The sequence below is a fragment of the Perkinsus marinus genome, assembly GCF_000006405.1.
Source record: "Perkinsus marinus ATCC 50983 genomic scaffold scf_1104296950272, whole genome shotgun sequence".
Lineage (NCBI taxonomy): Eukaryota > Perkinsozoa > Perkinsida > Perkinsidae > Perkinsus > Perkinsus marinus.
Genome location: NW_003209678.1, coordinates 242,146 through 248,377, shown reverse-complemented (window position 1 = coordinate 248,377; position 6,232 = coordinate 242,146). Strand labels below are relative to the sequence as shown.

At 45.4% G+C, this 6,232-nt stretch overlaps 1 non-coding gene across 1 annotated transcript; it reads left to right on the top strand.

The window, feature by feature from the left end:
- Positions 1 to 3,895: 3,895 nt before the first annotated feature.
- On the top strand, positions 3,896 to 3,967 carry Pmar_PMAR007075. The gene has a single exon. It is a non-coding gene; the product is annotated as a tRNA-Cys (tRNA).
- Positions 3,968 to 6,232: the final 2,265 nt, after the last annotated feature.

Genomic DNA, 6,232 nt, shown 5'->3' with positions numbered 1-6,232 from the left:
GCTCAGCTGAAGGAAGCGAACATATACTCCTCCAACGCTGTCGTCCAGCTCACCACTGCTTCAGTCTGTGAGAACTCTCCGGACATCCTCTTGAGATACTCTTGGCTGAAGCGTTGGACCTTTCGTAAGTGCCGCGTGCCCGGATCGAATATGTATGAATAATCTACTGTTTCAGCTGCCTTGTGCATTTGCATTACCTTTCTCAAGGTTTCAAAAAGTAGAAACCACATCTCTCGATAGACTTACTGATTGCCTTTTGTTAGGTGTACTACTCATCGAAGTACCTTCCCTGGAGCTAATCGCGCACGCAGTGCGTGAGGTTCCATGCGCTCCAGTGGAACGGTTCTACAACGGACGCACTCACGTGCTCACGCGGGAGTCCCACACGAACACACAAGCCGTCTCTCGCTTCCACAAAAACCAAGTACCTCGCAATCCCGAGATATCTTTTCTCCTCTTTTAGTTGTATCTCCTCTCACTTGTGTTGGTGTAGCGACTCCCATCATCCTCTTAGCAAGGTCAATACGCTCGTCATGGTCCTGATCCTACCTCATATTGTTATTATCGCTCTGCTGGCTACCCAGTCTGATGCTAAGTTCCCTCCACCGAGCGGCGAGTACCTCAAGGCAATCACTGGCTCTACAACTGTGTCAGCTATCTTTACAACAGGCATCCCGCACGCGTCAGACGACGTCGTCCTGTCAGTGAATTGTGCGCAGACTCCGGCCGGAATTGAGTCAGGAGCTCTGGGCCTTGATGCGGGTAACGATGACTTCAATATAGCTGACTCCTGCATGGAGGAATACCAGCAGTACTTGGCTCTGGTTGACCGGTACTGTCCGGGCTTGCTCAGTGCGCATGACCTTGAAGACTTTATATATCATGGTAAAGCCAATACTATTGAAACACGAGTGGGTGGCAAATATGTGACTCTGATGAAGTCTCCACCGTGAAGATATGAGACCGGTATCGAGTCGACTCGAGCTAGGCATCACTCGCTTTCTACCATCAGTGATCGAGTGTGAGCTGGTTCTCGACTAAACCTAAAGTCAGCGTCTGTCCATGTATATCATCATTTTTTTCTCCGCCTCCGCCCTTGTCGAAAGTCAGGTCGCTCCTTGTCAGTTGAAGCCGCACAGCGTCTGGTCCGCGGTTGTTAGAGATATCAGAGATAGGGCGCGCCTATATGCGGACATTAGCGATCATTACGAGTTAGCTTTTGTCTCATGGTTTTCCCCCTAGGAGAATCCCCCATATATCGGTGCATACCGATCTGTCCTGTTCGTCAACCGCGGACTGGCCCTTCTATTGTTAGTCTTCTACCACTCCCTCAACAGCGGTATTTGAGTTGTAAAAGTTGGCTACGATGATATTACATCGCATAGACAATGCGAACATTGCTCTCCGATAGATGTAACAGTTTAACATTCACAGTCTTCATTCAGGAAAGCGCAACTCTGAGTCGGCATGGGTATAAGTGCCCGAGGTGATTGCTAACAATACTCTAACACACAATAACAAAGGACATGATTTGCGCCAAGCGCCCAATGGAAAAGTTCCCGATTCAGAAGAAGTAGAAGTATGACAGGACTTCAATAGGAAAGGATATAATAGTCTCGTTATGATTACAGATGCATGAGTCCCCGACCAACAATTGAAATATTTGATGCACTTCGACAACATAACTAGCCAACCGTTCGTCGACTGTCGACGGTCGACGGTCGGCATTCACCCGATGGAATATTTCACCAGCAAGAAATCTTTTAACGCGTTCGTTCAGGACTTAATAATTCGAATCATAGGAATTGACTACAACGCAGAAGACAGCAGTGGGTAACGGGTGTTCAAGACTGTTGATTGCGTTATTTGTCCTTATATACCCTTGCGTGAAGGGAGTCGAGACTCTCTCAATTGAAGTGATATTTCATAGTGTTCAAGGACTATTGGAATTTCTCCAATGGGAAATACCAGTAAGTATGGCATGAGCCATCCATCTCAGTTCATTGATAGTTGAAGACATGTCGACCGTCCGAGTTCTTCTTAAAGGTTGTGACATCCCACATTGCGTAAGATACTTGGGCTCATGAAGGTGAGCTCTTCATGATTATCAAGACCGCATGTTAGTATTCACTCACCAGATACGGGAGATCTACGAATAAATCGCCCACCGGTTCCAAGACAAGTCAAGACTGGACCGACTGGACTGATTGGGACAGCGTATTTGGCGGTTCCTCATTTCGAATCGCTTTTGGCTTGATGATCGTGAGTGCGATTTTCTCTACAGTATTGACTCACGCGTTGTGCAGGTATCTGGCCCAGATAATAACATACTATGATCCGAACACAAGCTGTGGGAGATGGAGGACGAATCGGCTACCATTAGTGGCCCGAAATGCCCTGGTGATTGGGCTCGTTTGTGTGATAGAGTGTACGCGAAGCACGATAGTTGTTGAACTTCAACAGTTGAAGTAGGCCCCTGATTATTAATCGCACAGACAAAGGCGTCGCACCGCGGCGGAGGCGGCCTCCGTCAAGTGTACCAGAGACGAGCTCTTCTCATGGACATTATTTTCTTCTGATGATATGAGTATTGATATTATACTATGAGTATTCACTTTGCTATTTGCTATTCACTTCTTATTATGATAGTATGAGTATTTCGTGCTGATATGAGTATTATCAATCACAACCTCATGAGAGTAATGTAAGCCAAAGGTGTAACCTGTGAGCGTGGTTTAAGCAAACCTGCACCCGGACACTGTCCCACGTTGCACAAAGTTGTGCAACACTGTGTTGCCAACACACAGCTCAGGCTAGAACCTCAACTACTATAATGTAAAGCTCTGCCGAGTGGAATTGTTAATTTTTTTTCTTTTTTCTCACTCCAGTCTTTGCTCCGTTTGCACATCTCTGGGACCTTGGGTGCATCATGCTCCGATACGTCGAGTATCTAACGCATGTTATTTGAGTGTTCAAGTTTCACTTGCGCACTCGGGATACAACCCACACACTCGAATCTCAGGTGATCTGTAAACCGAAGTGTTGTAGTAAGACACTAACAGTTCGTAATCAGAGCTTTGACGTACTATCTTATCTCTTGAGTTACTCTGGGTGAGGGTAGGTGCGCTTAATTACAGCAGATGTTACATATCGAGAGAACACAGATCTCTATTAGTGTTGACATATTTCAGGTTATTATCGTTCGTGAGTGTGCTGCTAATGAGGATGGTAGTTGATAATCAATCGAAGTGAATGTGTATATCTGATACGAGTCTGACCGAATAAGAGTTACATTACAGAGCTCGTGAGTATCGATCTGGTTCCTCCCTTTCTGTACGATTCTCTATTTCGACTCGGAAACACAACTCTGATTGATTTTACGAGTAAAAGGGCATTGATCTCCGATCATGTGAAGTAACTCTGATCCGTACTGTGTAGAGCTGTAGCCTGAAATTCAGGCCCTGCATCGAGTGTAGCCTAGGGAAGTGAAGACCTCATTCCTTACTCTATCAAAGACTTATTTATCCTCCGTATATACACTGGACAATGGGGATCTGGTAAGAAAGAATTTCCCATGGGGGTTCAATTTTCTTTGGAGCTCTACATCGCATGTTTGCAAATCGTAGAATGTGTACCTACACAGAAGGAGCAGTTGACAGTGTGGTACAAACTTGTTCATGTGCTAGCGATTTCAGTGAAGCTCGAAGTCGGTATGAGGAATAAGCTTGGGATGAAGTCATGACGCTCGGTTAGTGTAGTTGAGATAACTCACATCATGTGTACATCATGATCCTTGTTTCTCGGAAGTTGTAGTCCTCGATGAGACCCCGCTGAGATGAACCACGCATCTGAATGAGTTATCTGGGTGGTAGTTCAACATGACATAAACACCGTTGGGTGTGTAGCTTAGTGATAGAGTGGCTGATTGCAGATCAGCAGGTCCTCAGTTCAAATCTGGGGGCGCCCTCCAAGAGCTCATTGATTCAACTTACCTTCATGTGCATCGACAGGCCACGGAATGGCCAGTGGCCCAACTCCATCAGCTACTTCTTCATAACGACTTCTACGAGCACTCGGGTCTGACGAGGAAGATGTCACGCCACCCTGTTGAGTTGTATCCATACCTTGAGCTGGAATGCCTTTGACTTCATCGATCAGAGTCGGATCGAAACACGGCATTCCGTAGCCATCCTGAGAATCAATTCATATTTCAAAGCCCATAACTGCCGAAAGCTGACCTTGGCAACTTTTCCGGTAGGTTCATCGAGAATGACAGATCCCCCATACTTTCGATTCTGATATAGCTAGCGCAGACTTTCCATTCACGATTCTAAACTCACTTCTCGCATTAGCTCAGCTTTCCATGGTTCATTCTCTGACAATCGCTGCAAAGTAACATCACCATCGATGAATCTGCGGCCATTTAACTACACATGATCGTATTCAGGCTACATGCTTACTTGGTGAATTCCGGTTTAGTTCGTAATGAACTTTTACCCATCTTGCAGTTGAAGATAAATCTCAACATAGAGCTGGTTCGCCGACGGTAGGGATCCCCTGAAACAGTTGATACCACCACACGTGGCATGAGCCCACTTCGTTCCCTCTAACATTCCATGTGTGGCCTCTGCGTCGAACAAGTCGAAATACCTGCTGAACATGCTGAGAGCTTCCAGATAGAGAGTCTAGGTTATCCAAGTTTCAAAGAGGAATGGGACTAGTCTAGAAGTCTATGATACCAATGCGCTAAAACTTATCGCCCAAGTTACATTTCCAGGCGGTCCTGAGACACTCCGAGGACTCGAACTTGGGCCTCCGTCACATTCAAGCAGTCCCGGAGGGATCTGAAATCGCGAAAGTGAAGAACATTATTGGCCCTCCCAGTGCGGAATTAATTCTCATACCACACCTTTGAAGCATCATGACAGCAGTCTCCGCTTCGGTTGCTTCTAAAGCCCGGCTCAATCGCAGCTTAGCAGATAACGGCGGTTCTACGCCTCTTATGGGCCGCATGAGGGGTGAAAGTCCTTTGAGGAGGGCCTTCTCATCAATGTGAGCTGTGGATTCTGATGAGCGCGGAGGTGGAGGAAATCGATTCTAAATAATTCTGCCTACCTTCCTGTTCCGGGATTTCTCCAATGCTAGTCTCGAGAAAATACCCCTGATTTTCAGTGATGTTTTCAGTAAGTACCAATTTATTTGCTACGACGAATGCACCTATGGCAGAATTTTGAAGAGTTGAGCCTCAAGACCAGCATTCCGGACGCTCGTACAGTCTGTGTCAACTTGATATGATCCAAATGTGGGTTATTTCCGAGATAATAAGAATCGATCTGAACTATATCGCATAAACAATGTAAAAAATTGGTATGAGCATGTGATGTGATAAAATTAACCTTTCGAGACTATGATAGCGATAAGTTGTTCACTATCATTAATCCTCTAATAGAAAACACACATTCTTCACATTCGCATAGTATCAAATTGCCACGAAGCACTGTACATCCAGGAGCAACCGTTCTGTCGACCATCAGTTCGTCTGTAATCACCCTTCGAGTTTTCTCAGTATTTCTAATTTCTTCAGTAGCCTGAATAAACATTGGAGGGGATATGACTACTGATTCGAAACGATGTGTTTCTAAAAAGTCAACCGAAAGTGCAAAATACGACGAAGAGTTGGAGAAGTATATATATGCTCCCCTCAGCTGAGCTCAGAAGTGAACACAGTGTTGGAGGAATATATGTTTGCTTTCCTGAGCTGAGCTCAGAAGTGAATACAGTGTTGAAGTAAGAATATATGCTTGCTTTTCTTCAGCTGAGCTCAGTTGAAGCTTTTTTCAGTTGAGCTCAGATCGTAAAAATTCGAGAAGAAGCGTATAGAAACCAACAAGTTGCCACAGAGTTTTCATCTTGTCACCGACATATGTTGTTGTGCATATTTTCCCATATTGATATGAGAACAGGACTTGATGCATCACTCTCCATGATAAGTTATCACGATAAGTTGGCACTCTTTTTACTCTCGTGTTCAATTTCATAGTTCACAAGGTGTGAGATCTAAATACGGAAACGCATAGCGTCTCCTTCTCGTCGTTCAACCACAAGCCCGGGCACCTTGTACGGTAACAACTATGATCGATTGGTTGCGCCTTCAACAGTGAGGATACACCAGGTTCAGCTTGTTGCCAAACTGATGTGCATCCCGGCCGATATCATTCTTTATGTCATGCTC